We start from the raw sequence: 15185 nt of genomic DNA, 5'->3' as shown, positions 1-15185 counted from the left end.
GTTTTCTAGAATAGAGCTGAATAAATTTCTCCATGGAATTTGTTTTTTTGTCCAACTTATTGGCAGATTTAAAGGAAAAGGTTTAATAATTTCATATCAAATGAAAAAAAACCTTAATTTTGTATTATTTGTGTTAGAGTTTTTGCCGGAAATAAACCAAATATTTATTCTTTTTAAAATTCTGCTTCAAATATATTCTACAATTACATGATTACAATTAAATGACATCCTGTTTAATTACATTTAGCTGACACTTTCTATTTAATCTAGTTTGATAATTAATCTACAGCAATTGTTAAGTTAAGACCTGACCATCCGGGATCCCATTTTCTATTTATTTATTTTGTATTGTTGACTAAAATCACAAAATGATTAATTATATTAAGTTGTCATTAATACATTCCAAAACATTCACATTATTTATTCAATACCAGTGGATTGTTTAAATAATGATGGCGAAAATCGATAAAAGTTATTTGTTAAGGGGCTATTTGTTTATTTACATGTGTTTTGTTGGTGGAAAGTGGGGGGGAGGAGGTTTCAGAATATGCGTGTGTAGAGGTTGAGATAATTATTATTTAAATAATAGTGGCTTATTATTAACACTTTAACGCAACTATTTATGGGAGTAATTAAAGATAATTCTTTGAATATTTGTTAAACGTTTTCATAATAATTTAATTGAAATTTTCAGTTTTAATGACAGTTTAAAATAATTTAATTGAAATTTAATTTTAAATTACAGTTTGAAATTAACAAATAAAACGCCTTTTTCATTATGTTTAATTAAAGTTATAACTAAAGTTAATAATACTTAATTTTGTATAACTTTATTAAAAGATATACATATTTTTTAAGATTTTATCAGAATTTCTTATAAATTGATTTTTTTTTGTTACAATTAGCCCTGCTGCTTTACAAAAATATTACAAAATTGGTTCAAGGATTTGCATTTGTTGTTAAATCTCTCGCTGTCTTTAGAAAACAATATACGATTTTCCATAATGGTTATACAAGTAATAGAAAGAAGGATATTTTAAACAGTTTCGCCAACTTGGGGTATAAAAACTTAGAAATACCAAAAAAAATAGCAGAGAAAATAACAGAAAAATATTTAAAAATATATTTAAACAAAATTAAGAAAAACATTTGGCATTCTACAAAAAACATAATTTTTATATTAAAAACCTATTCGTTTTTAATTATTTCCCATATTTCCTGCGTTTTTTCATGATTTTCTTGATAAATTTTCAATTTAATACTAATTTTGAATAGATTTCTAAGCAAATACTCCCCAAAAAATACACCACTGCTTTAAAATGGCTGCTGGTTACTGTTTCCAAACGAAACACACACACTCATGCTAGCAATACACAGTCTCCCTGCTTATTCTTCCTTTATCTCTGTTAACTCTCCTACATTATGTTATTCCTCATACGTACTGTTGTTCTCCCTCATAATCACTGCTATTGTTGTTGTTATTGTTTTATCTCATTGAATACCGTATGTAAGTTAAGTATTGCCATATTTTATTTAAATATTTCTTATTTTATTTTTAATTTTCCTTTTAATTTTATTTTTTTTTGCAATTCTAATCACATTTAAGAGCTTTTCATGACAAAAACATCAACAACATAATAATAACAAAAAACAAAACAATACAATACACTTTACTAACCCAACAGCAACAAAAATAATTCATGTGTTGGGGGAAAACTAGTACGTACTTATTTACAAGATAGTAGTACATGGTACTTTTGTTTGTTTTTAGATTTAGTTGTAGTTGTTTTGATTTTTTTTGCTTCTTTAACATTTAACTAACATTTTACTGTTGTAGTTTTTGTGTATTTTTTTTTTGTTTCTAAAAAGACCCAACAAATGAATACTCGTGTGTACACTTTTAACATCTAAATGTGGCCACTTAGCAACTGGCCAGAAATTAAAGAGAATGTAATGATTAGTTTCTTAACAACAAATTTTAATTTTTCTTTTTAAATACATTCCTTTACCAGTCTGCTTTGTCTTGACATGACACACAATTTTCTATTTACAATATGATGCATCATACATAATGTTGATTTTTCTTTTTGATGCTAATATTCATACAGATGTTGCTGTAGTTGTAGTTTTTTGTTATAAGTTCCTAATATTAACATATCATTCAGTCATTCATATTAACTTAAGTGTAATAACAAGGAAAACTTAAAGGGTTACATGAGCATACAAACATTCATTCATATTTTCATATATACATTCATTAATATGTAGGCAACACTGTGCAAAAAATAGTTGTTTACATTTTAAACATGAAGAAGCAGCAAGAGTGATAAACACAAGAGACATCTTACAGACTTGGGGAGAGAGAGAGACAGGGAGAATTATCAAGAAACATAAATATGTATGTATGTACGTACGTATGTACATGTAAGTGCATGTTTTTTGCATTACACTCATCCAAACATACATACAGCCAACCAAACAAACAGAGAAAATTTACATGCACTTTTCCCAGTTGATGTATTTAGACAATTACAAGTTTTGTGTCTATAAGTTTATAAATAAGAAGAAAAAAAAAACTAAAAACTTGTATTTCTAATTTCTTTTAAATATGTACACACAATTTTGTAAGAGGAAATAAAATAGCAAACAAATATTAAAATAATGCATTATTTTCATAAAGTAAAATACATATTAAAACACACAATTTCTTATATAAATATTTGTTTAACCCGGGAAGGGGAAAGAAGAATATATAGGGAAGTGGGCAAAGAAATTGATTTGTTTAACAAATAGAATTTGTCAGTATTTAGAAGGAAATTACTTAAAGTGTTGAGGCGGAAGTTGTATGATATCTATTTACGGGGAATATAGTTGGTAGTAAATAAATCTACTTTGGATTATGTTAATAAGGACAATTCAAGGAAGGTAAACTTGTTGAATTTATTGCTAAAATCAAAGACAATATAATCGAACTATTGCCAGAGCAATATTTGAACAGACTGGCTTTACAACTGTAGAGATTAATATAGAGTGACATTTTCGGGGTTTTCATAGAATCCAATCATTGTCGGAATCGGTTTTGAAAACTATAGAAAAAGTACATTGGTCTCGTGAAGTCGAAAGTTATCGGTTTTATAATTGATCTGGAATTACATTCTTTACCGATTAAGCAAAAAATTACATTGGATTTCATAAATCAAGTGCATCTTTTTTTGTCGTTTTCAAAACCGATTCCGACAATGATTGGATTCTATGACAACCACGTGTAATTATCATATTCAGAGGATTTTTGAGTAATAAAGAACTGGAGAAAAAAATGAAGAGAAATAAATTGAATTTTGCATAGACCCTTGACTTCAAATAACACCATAAAAAGAAAACACATGATCTAGGGGACGAATTCTCGAACACAGAAACCACAGGGTATATGAACAGGAAATATCGCATGCATGTCTTGTTGAGACCATCTTGACGCGATTCTCAACACCAGTAACAGTCTGCTGCTTCACCATCCTCATTTTCGAAATCTCTTTAAACCCCAAATACACATATTTTGACGATTAACAAACATTTAAGAGAAAATAAGCTAAGATTTTGCTCGAAAATTTCAAACTGTGATCCAAACTTTCATTATTTTTGAAATATTGGGTGTCTGATTTAACAATGAGGGATTTACAGCAGATGGAGTATCTTTCAAATACGGTTTTTTGCTTATATAATTTTTAGGCTGAATCACACCGATTCCTCCCCAAATCTTATGGAGAATGTGTACCATTGGTTTCAACGTGCGAGGGGTGGTTTGTGCGTTTCAGAAGTGGTGATTTTGACACGGAAGACAAATATCGTCCCACAAAAAAAGTTTGACGACCAAGAATTGTAGGCATTTCTAAACAGGAGCTTGCAGAATCAATGGGAGCTACTCAATCAGCAATTTCAAAATGATTGCGAGCAGCAGGATCCATCCAAAAGCCGGGAAATTGGGTACTATACAAAATGGAAGCCGAGAGACCATGAAAGACGATATTGCATGTTCGAAATGAAAATCATTTTTGCACCGAATCATTGCTTGCAATGGAAAATGGATCCATTACGATAACCCGAAGCCTAAGAGATCGTATGTGAAGCCCGGCCAACAAAGTGAAACCAAAGTCAAATATCCATAGCGCTAAGGCAATTCTCTGTATTTGGTGGGAGAAAAAAGGTCCTATATATTATGAGCTGCTGAAATCTGAGCAGACCATAACAGGGAACCTATACCGAACGTAACTGATAGAATATGCGGCCAGACATGTATCTGTAAGACCCCTTTCACACTAGGCAATATAGTTGCGCCTAGATGCCAGAGGTAATGTCGGGTTAAGGAGAAGAAAATTTTACATGCTGTTTTGTTGTTGGGCAAGAGACATGCGCAACTAAATTGCCTAGTGTGAAAGGGGTCTAATATTCCCAACCACAACTTGGGAAGTTTTGCCCCGTCCGAATACTATTTTTTCGATCGATGCAGAAGGCTTTCACTTTGATACATTGCACTTTGGAACAGAGCTTTTTACCAGGAAATGCAGGATGGAGGGTTTCAATTGACTGAAACTAGACGGGACCAAAGTATTTAGGAAACTTCATTGATAGTAAATTAATCTCATGAGAGATTAAAAAAGGGCCCAAATAAAGTGTTTGGGAAGTTTTACCCTGTTCGACTACTATTTTTTTCGATCGATGCAGAAGGCTTTCGCTGGGATACGTTTCACTTTGGAACATAGGTTTTTACCAGGAAATGCAGGATGGAGAGTTTCAATTTACCGAAACTAGACGGAAGCAAAGTATTTGGGAACCTTCCTGGAAAATAAATACTCAGGAGAGATTAAAGAAGGGTCTTAATGGCTTATTTCCTGCATGTATGCAGGAACTCCATTGTCAAGAATTCGGGTTTTGCAACCAAGTTTGGTAAATTGGATCTATACATCTGCTGTTAGACCTATTATTACTTATATGGTTGTACAGAATGGTGGAAGGCAATGAGGAAGAGTAGTTATATGATTATACTCAACAAAGCTGGGCATGTCTAGGTACAACAGGTGCCATTGATAGCTCCCCCAGCCAGCTTTTGATACAATCCTTAACCTACTACCTATTAAAATTGAGAGTGTGACGCCAAGGAACTTACTTAGGCTATTTCAGTCCTCGTTAGTGAAACCATTGCGAGTTTCCCAGTTGGGATGAATGAATTGGATTCGATCAACTGTTCGAAGGAGGTGCAGTTTTCATTGAATGATCCAAGATGAACTCTGGTGCAGGGGCTGGGCGTTTATATGGTTGACAACGATATTAAACGGTCATATAGATTCTCTGACGATTGCACCGTCTTCCAGGCAGAGATCTTCGCCATTTGGAAAGCCATAGGGTTGATAAAAGCACACATCACAGAGGGGTCTGCAGTGACAATTTATGTGGACAGTTAGGCGGTATTTAAGGCTTTGAAATGTCATAGGACTGTAGGAGAGCTCTTGAAGAGTATACACTACTCAATTAGATTGTGGTGGGTACCAAGGTTCTGTAACATACAGGGAAATGAGGTAGAAGATGAACTGACCAGACATGGCTTACATCTGGACTATGGTATTGGGGACCGGGGAGGTTGACTCCTTCAACCAATCCTGGAATAGTATGACGGATTGTCAAGTTTCCAAGGCCTTTTGGCCAAAACAGGATGCAAAAACAACCAAAACAATAATTGAGTTGAATAGGTGTAGTCTCAGAATTCTAGAAGGTGTGATAATCGGCCACTGTTCATGGCTCAGATCTGGATTATGGTATTAGGGACCGGGAAGGCCTACTATAGGCTAATATTTGAAAGATTCCGTGACTCCACTAACTAATCCTGGAATAGCAGGAAGGTTTCTCAAGGTCCAAGGTTGAATAGTTGTGGTCTCAGAATTCTATTAGGTGTAATAACCCGTCACTGTTCATGGCTCAGATCTGGATTATGGTGTTGGGGACCGGGAAGGAATACTACAGGCTAATATTTGAAAGATTCCGAGACTCCACCAACCAATCCTGGAATAGTAGGACGGATTGTCAAGTGCCCAAGGTCTTTTAGCCAAAACTGGATGCAAAAACAACCAAAACAGTTATTGGGTTGAATAGGTGTGGTCTCAGAATTCTAGTAGGTGTAATAACCCGTAACTGTTCATGGCTCAGATCTGGATTATGGTGTTAGGGACCGGGGATGACTACTACAGGCTAATATTTGAAAGATTCCGTGACTACACCAAACAATCCTGGAATAGTAGGACAGATTGTCAAGTGTCCAAGGTCTTTTAGCCAAAACTGGATGCAAAAACAACCCAAACACTAATTGGGCTGAATAGGTGTTGTCTCAGAATTCTAGTAGGAGTGATAAACGGTCACTTTTCATGGCTCAGATCTGGATTATGGTATTAGGGACCGGGAAGGACTACTACAGGCTAATATTTGAAAGATTTCGTGACTCCACCAACCAATCCTGGAATAGCAGGAAGGTTTCTCAAGAGTCCAAGGCCTTTTGGCCGAAACAGGATGCAAAGACAACCAAAACAGTAATTGGGTTGGATAGGAGTAGTCTCAGAATTCTAGTAGGAATAATAACCCGTCACTGTTCATGGCTCAGATCTGGATTATGGTGTTAGGGACCGGGGAGAACTACTAAAGGCTTCCGTGACTCAACCAACCAATCCTGGAATAGTAGGAAGGATTGTCCAAGTTCCAAGACCATTCGACCAAAACTGGATGCAAAGGCAACCAAAAAACTAATTGGGTTGAATAGGTGTAGTCTCAGAATTCTAGTAGGACCGATAACCTGCCACTTTCCAATTGGGGCCTTTATAGGTATAAAAAGCACACAGGATTTGTGTAGGGTGTGTGGGGATGTAGAAGAGTTAAAGTCAGTAGAGCAAATAGCTTTAAATGGCTATGACCCTCTAAATGAACTTGGGAGTGTTGTTGGCTGTAAATTGGGTAACATGCTAGGTTTTATCAGGGGTATATGTTGTTAAATGAAAGATATGTGTTCAGCAGAAACTACGAAACGGAAATGGACGAATCTACTTATGGAATACCGTCGTGAGCAAATAAGGCTTATTGTCTCCTTTATTATAGGACACTGTATAATTGGGATAAATGCTAGAAGACTGGGCCTACGGTACAATGATTACTGTAGAAGTTGTCATAATGAAGAAGAGGAAGAGACTGTGTATCACCTTTTTTGCCAATGCCCGGCTCTGACAAACCTTAGGGAACGCATCCCGGATTTCCATTCCTATCACTCTTAGATGATCTATCAGGTATGAATCTTAGACGAATCTACTCCTTCATCAGGGAATCTGGTTGGTTTAACTTGGAGCCAACGGAAGTATCACAATGGGATTAGATTTGAATGGACCCAAGTGAGCTGCTTGAGGCTGTCCATGGAACCTAACCTAACCATAGGTTGGCTTTTTAAAGGGTATTCTACGGTGAATTCAAATATGTAACCACTTTCACCCTCTTTACACAGATTTGGAGGTTTTGTTTTGTTTCTCCTTTTGCTATCTCTAAGACACTGCCTTTCTTCTTATTTCTTTTCTTTTTTCTCCTTTTTTTAGGAATCTGACTCTTGAAGCGAATCACAATGGAGCTTATGGTCTTCCAAACTAAATTAAATCCCAATGGTTTATGAAATTAACAATTTCTTGTAAAATTGGAGAGTTTTTAAGAAATTTCCATTTTTTTTTATAAATAAATAAGGTTTTCTTTGCTTAATTCATTAGAGATGAATATCGTTTTCTTATCTAAGAATAATATACTAAAATCCTAACTCTTACTCTATTAATATTTAAAAATTCTTACTAAAAAAATATCAAAATATGTCACAATTAAAGTCTACCCACAAACCTAAAAGAAAAAAGTGAAAAAATGAAAAAGAAATAGAAAATATTTAACAGACCAGCAAAATGGTTTTACGTCTTTTATTATTATTACTATAATAACTATTATTTTATTTTTCATAAAGGAATTTCATTTTGTTGTACATTTTGCTGCTGTTGTGGCATAAATTATTCATATTTTCTGCAATAAATTACAAATTTATTATTGGGTGGTGATAAAAAGTTAAGGGCTGTTAGGAAACCTATAATTATTTCAGCTCTAAAAAACACTGTTAGCTTTTTTTAAAGAAAGTGGAAATTAGTAGATAACTGCTAAAAGTTGTTACTGTTAAAAGTTCTTTTATTTCATTTTGAATTAGTTAATGCCAGAAAAAAGTTTCAATATTTTTGCTTACACCCAATATATGAAAATAATATATTTTTCAAAGTCTAATTCTTTATGCTAGAGGGTGTGAGGGTATCAAATATTTATGAATAGAGCTTTTTTATTCATAATTCTGCATAGTAAATTTATTGGGGTTTCAATTCGGTGAAAAAGTTTTTGGAAATTACCGAGAAATATTTATGGGGATTTGACGAATCCTTTCTTTATATCGTTAGCTTAGTTTGCAAACGTGTTATTCCCTTTTCACAAATTTTACAGTAGACACAAAAATCTTTATAAAATACTTGGTTTTAAATACATAATTAATGATAACTCAAAAAATGTTAGTCCGATATTATTAAAATAAACTTAGAAAAGTTGAGATTTACATAATCTTTAATCTGTTTATATATTGCGTTTCAATCGGCTCAATAGTTTCCGAGTTATAACAAATTGAAGCGAAAAATAAATGTTTACATGAAAATAGCAAATTTTTTTGTTTTAAAAAAATCATGAAAAATCGAAAACGGCAGAAATTATTTAGATTTATTATTTTATCACAAAGCCCCATTTAATAGGAACAAAATAAGATATCGATTTTAAATATCGATTAATTATTTTCCAATTTATTCACAATTAAGTGAATTCGCTCATTTTCACAAATTTTTACATTTTTGTTTGCTATACATAAAATTGAGTATTTCAGTTCATCTTTCGGTTGATTAAATTTTGAAAACATTTTCTACATGCTATGTATACATTTCATACATATATTGCGTTTCAAACGGCTCATTAGTTTCGGAGTTATAATACAAAATTGAAGCAAAAATATTTTTTTTTGTGAAAATAATTTTTTTTTTTTTTTTAAAAATCATGAAAAATCGAAAATGGCAGAAATTGTTCAGATTTATAGCTTTATCGCAAAGCCCCATGTAATAGGAACAAAATGAGATATCGATTTTAAATATCGATTAATTCTTTTCGAATTTATTCACAATTATGTGAATTCGCTCATTTTCACAAATTTTTACATTTTTGATTGCTATACATAAAATTGAGTAGTTAATGTTCATCTTTTGATTGATTGAATTTTGAAAACATTTTCCCTTGCTATGTATAAATTTTCATATCTATATTGCCTTTCAATCGGCTCATTAGTTTCGGAGTTATAATACAAAATTGAAGCAAAAAATATTTTTTTTGTGAAAATAGCGAATTGTTTTGTTTAAAAAAAATCATGAAAAATCGAAAACGTCTGATATTTTTCAGATTTATTACTTTATCGCAAAGCCCCATGTAATAGGAACAAAATGAGATATCGATCATAAAAATCCATTTATTCGTTTCCAATTTATTCACAATTAAGTGAATTCGCTCATTTTCACAAAATTTTAGTTTTTTGTTTGATATTCATAAAATTGAGTAGTTAATGATGGTCTTTCGATTGATTGAATTTTGAAAACATTTTCCCCATACTATGTTTAAATTTTCATATATATATATTGCGTTTCAATCGGTTCAGTAGTTTCGAAGTTATAATAACAAATTCAAGCAAAAAATATATTTTTTACGTGAAAATAAAAAATGTTTCTGTTTTAAAAAAATCATGAAAAATAGTAAACGTCAGAAATTGTTCAGATTTATTATCACAAAGCCACATGTAATAGGAAGAAAATGAGATATCGATCATAAATATCGATTGATTCTTTTCCAATTTATTCACAATTAAGTGAATTCGCTCAATTTCACAAATTTTTACATTTTTGTTTGCTATACATAAAATTGTGTAGTTAAAGTTCATCTTTCGGCTGATTAAATTTTGAAAACATTTTCTACATGCTATGTATACATTTTCATATATATATTGCGTTTCAAACGGCTCATTAGTTTCGGAGTTATAATAACAAATTGAAGCAAAAAATATATTTTTTTGGTGAAAATAGAATTTTTTTTTGTTTGAAAAAAATCATGAAAAATCGAAAACGGCAGAAATTATTTAGATTTATTACTTTATCGCAAAGCCCCATGTAATAGGAACAAAATGAGATATCGATCATAAAAATCGATGAATTCTTGATCCCATAAAGTAATATATTCTTAATCGTTATAGATAGTGGAGTCGCTATAGACATGTCCGTCTATCAGTCTGTGTGTGGAAATCAACATTCCGTCGCTCCCAAATAACTTACATAAATGATTCATACATCAATATATCCTCTATAGTCCCGGTTCGGTTGCTATTAAAAATCGAGAAAATCGGCCAATAAATGGCTGAGATATAACCAAAAAACCACAACTACCTCGATATTTTAACCTATTTTTTGAACTATTTATATCTGGATTATTAATTGATTAATGTGGATAATATGCATATCTAATGATAGATATTTCAAAGACCTTTCCAATGACGTATAAATCGCCATAGTAATTCGGACCTACAGTGGGTCAAAATCGGGAAAAATATTTTATTAACCCGATTTTTTTCACCAATAAATTTTTTTTTTATAAAATTTGTTTTCAAGCTTATTTATGTTCATTAACAAGATTTTTTTCAGCAAAAACATTTTCGAGAAAAATAAAATTTTTTTCACCAAAAAATATTTTTCAATCTTTATCATAAAATAAACTTGCTAAAGGGTATATTAGATTCGTTTTAACCGAATATAGCTCTTTTACTGATTTTTTAGTGAATTTTTCCAAAAAAAATTTCTTTATTTTTATCGTTTTACTTATTATTTTTTGATAGCAGGAGTCGAGATGATAATAAATTTCAAAATTATCAAATATTTTCTTAAAAAAAATTTATGATTTAGGTTTTATGGTTGAATTTTAATGAAGAATTAAAACAAATTTGATGCTATTATAAATATTTAATAGCATAGTTACTGTAAATTCCAATTGACTGAGATAGTAATTTCGCAATTTTGACAAACTAAAGTGGACTTGGCACTTTTGCATATCACAAAATGGACTTAGCTCTTTTACATATCACAAAATTGACTTAGCACTTTTATATATCATATTATAGCAACGAGTAAAACGAATTCCTTGTAAACTTTTTTACTCCAGCAGTGTTTTTACATATTCCAGAATTTTCTTATTAAAATCTTAATTTTCTTAAAAAGTAGACTTAGCTGATTTGCACACTAAGCTAATGATATGATTTGTTTCCGTTAATTAAGTATTTGGTAAATATCTGGAAAGGTACTTTATACTTTAAATGAAAGCAACGATTTATACTTTCCCCTTGAGGGAAACAAATACGGGAAATTAGAAACCCCTTCTCTAAACAAAATAGTTATGTATATTTTATAAAGAATTTTTATGTTTGTATGAATATAAAACACAGTTATTTATAGCAGAAATGTATTGTACTACTACAAAAATAATAAAAACAACAACAATTTAAACACAGCCCAAATAAAACTACTACTATTGCTGCTGCTGCACTACATTTACTACCTTTATGTACTACGCTGTGTACATAAATATTTTAAAGAGACGTTTTACTGTTATTTTCCCTCATCATCAACATCATCATCACTGGAGTGAATGAGAGTAATCATAAAAAAAAACTGAGTGAGTAAATGGGTGGGTGGGTGTGTATTTAAAGAGGCATGTGTGTGTGAGGATGTCTACGACTAAATAATAGATAAATAATACAAAAGAATTATGAATTAATTTCATGTTCTTTTCTTTAATATTTCGTTCTTTTTTTTTCTATTGCTTTTTTCAATTCTTTTGTGTAAACGTAAGAAAATTGTTTATTTTTAAGCTTTTATTAAAACTAAAATAAGAATAAATATTATATATGTATGTATAAATATAAATAAAAAACGAGAGCACGTCAGGTATTAAAAATAACTGTGAATATGATGAATTTGTTGTTTTGTAACAGAAATAAAGAATAATGCTGGTTCTAAAATTAAAATACATTTTTTTTCTTGTTTATTTTAGAATTGTTTTATTTATTTGTGGAAAATAGTTTATATTTTTAAACTGTTTTTTATTTGTATGGGGGTAAAAAAACAAATTGATTTTCAAAGAAATTCTAATTAAACTGAATCAGAGATGACGAAGAGTAAGGGAATACCTTAATAGTTGTAGTTTACATTTTACTGCATAAATGCGGGAAAATGTAAACTACAACTATTAAGGTATTCCCTTACTCTTCGTCATCTCTGATTCAGTTTAATTAAAATTTCTTTGAAAATCAATTTATATCAATAAAAAGTAAACAATTTGACAGCTGATAATATATAAAAATTAATGAAAGTTTGGAGACTAATTTTGACTAAAATTAGTCAAGTGTAGGGAAAGGCCTTACATTTAGTCAGATTAAAAGGCTGTTCCATTTATGCAGAAAAGTATTGCCAACCAAAATAAAAAAGTGTTTGACAAAAATTCGATTTTCTATTTTCGATGTTTTTTTTTTTAGTAAAAAGTCAGTTGTTCTAACCATAAAGAAAACACATAGAGCGGAAACTCTCCTGTCAAAGACCTAACTCAGTTGTCAAAAACCCAAGTGGTGAGAATGTATTAGTAAAAAAAACTATGTGAAAACAAAAACAACACTCGTATGTGTAACTTTTTTGAGTAATTTAGATTTTTGACAACTGAGTTAGGTCTTTGACAGGAGCTTTATGTGTTTTCTCTATGGTTATTCCTCATAATTGATTGTCAAAAAAAAAGATTCAACCACAACGTAACACTGTTTGTTGCAAATTTTGGACTGGAGGCATCAGTGGACCATAATTCTATGAAAAAGAGAATAATTAAGTCGATATCGCGAGTTATTTTTGCCTAAATTGGATGATATTAACGAGGAAGCCGTGTGGTTTCAACATGACATTGTAATAAGCCATATAGCCCTTGAAACAATTCAATTACAGCATGAGACATTTTCTGATCGTGTAGTCTCAAAGGTATGGTCTACAAATCAACGAAATTCTGCCAAATGTTGATGGAAAATTTTGACAAAAGTGTGCCGCACACAATCTATTGGAAGATGTTATAACTTCGGTATAAATTTATCATGAGTACGAGTCCCATTTTCATTTGAAAGTTTTTCTGAATTTAATAAGGAATCACTCCATGATCGATATTCTGACTCGAGAGCTATTGAGGACCAAGATCAACGAGTGTTTCGTGACTCAAATTGATGAATTGCGACTGGAAGTCTCAATTTTGTGTTGAATTTCCGAGACGCCTAATGTCTCGTTTTGGCGATTTTCAGTGCACAGTGGGGCAGGAACAAAATTTTTTGGAAATATATCTGGCATTTCTAAACGGCTGCTCCGATCGGGATAAAATTTGACGTGACCGTAGACAAGGAGTATTAGAGTTTAAGTAATTAAAATGGACCCTACAAATGCTCCAGGGCCGGCGCTATGGGGGCTCAAAGTAGGGTACCTACACGTGCAAGTTTTTTGTTTCCCATCCCACTTCAAAGCTTTTTATATTTTTGGAAAGCGCTCGGCTAGATCTTGAAAAAACATGCTTGCGTGTGCTATTTATCTCTTATAATTTAGGCATAATATAGGCATTTCAAAATTGAAATTTTAAAATTTTGCCATAACTTGGTCCCCATTTTTAAAAATATAGGTCGTAATTTTGGACTGAATGGAATAGAATTTTTTTTTGTTAGTTAGACAATTAAATTACCAATAATATACAAAAGATTTCAGAGCAATATCAATTATGTAACCAAAAATAAACGATTTTCAATTTAAATATTCAAAAAATAATTGATTTTTGCTGTTTTTTGACGAAGAGGTGACTTAACTCTATTTCTTATTTAAAAAAAAACTTTCTTCAAGACCCTATAACAATTTCATGTTTTTCTGTAAGGTATCTTTATGGAGAATATTTTGGTATAAAAAACATGTCCCATTTTTTCGAAAACGTCGCCCCTATGTCCTTCGAAATTTTACATATTTTTAAAAAATTTTTTTTTTAAATATAGGTCGTTTTTTTGGACCGAATGGACTTGAATTTCTTTTGTTAGTTAGACAACTAAATTACCAATAATATACAAAAGATTTCAGAGCAATATCGATTATAAATCCAAAAATAAACGATTTTCAATATAAAAATTAAAAAATAGTGGATTTTTGCTGTTTTTTGGCCATAAAGGTGACTTAACTCTTTTTTTTATTAAAAAAAAAACTTTCTTCAAGACCCTATAACAATTTCATGTTTTTCTGTAAGCTATCTTTACGGAAAATACTTTGCTATAAAAAACATGTCCCATTTTCCGAATACGTCGCCCCTAGGCCCTTCGAAATTTGACCAATTTTTTATAAAAAAAATTTCAACTTTGAGCCACATGTTCTAAAATCCCAAAGCTGTTATTAGGAAATGGAAAGCAGCTTTGGAAACCCTGATGTGTTCCCTATTTATCCCCAAAGTATTTTCCCAGCTTCGAAGGAAATGTGGATCCTATGAACAAAATTTGAAAAAATACCATTTTTGGAAATTTCGCTCAAATTTTTAGGAATTGCGGGATAGGCTAGCCTTTGATCTTTTGACAAGTTTATTTGCACTTCCTTATTTAGAATGACAAAAAACGTTAAAAAATTCATTTAGTTTTGTTAATATTGAGTTTCTAAAACTAAAATTGGTATCAAAATTTTAATAGGATTGCAAATATTAGACCCCTTTCACACTAGGCAATTTAGTTGCGCAAGTCTCTTGTCCAACAACAAAACAGCATGTAAAATTGTCTTCTCCTTATCCCGACAATACCTCTGGCATCTACAAACACAAGAGACTTGCGCAACTAAATTGCCTAGTGTGAAAGAGGTCTTAGGAACAATTTGTTCCGAAATAATTTTTTTTGGTCTTACAAAAAAAATTTCAAGTCAATATCTCAATTATATTCAAAAATATGTCACTTTAAATCTCCGTCCTTCAAAAATATT

At 31.3% G+C, this 15185-nt stretch overlaps 1 protein-coding gene across 1 annotated transcript in view; it reads right to left on the bottom strand.

Annotated features, from left to right (window-relative positions):
• LOC135961672 (putative fatty acyl-CoA reductase CG5065) overlaps nucleotides 1–15185 on the bottom strand; it is a 32232-nt gene that overhangs the window by 15500 nt on the left and 1547 nt on the right. The gene's annotated exons all lie outside the window — the stretch shown is intronic.

This window comes from Calliphora vicina, chromosome 5, assembly GCF_958450345.1.
Source record: "Calliphora vicina chromosome 5, idCalVici1.1, whole genome shotgun sequence".
NCBI classification, from domain to species: Eukaryota; Metazoa; Arthropoda; class Insecta; order Diptera; family Calliphoridae; genus Calliphora; species Calliphora vicina.
The sequence above is the reverse complement of the archived record's forward strand: the minus strand, read 5'-3'. Positions and strand labels throughout refer to the sequence as shown.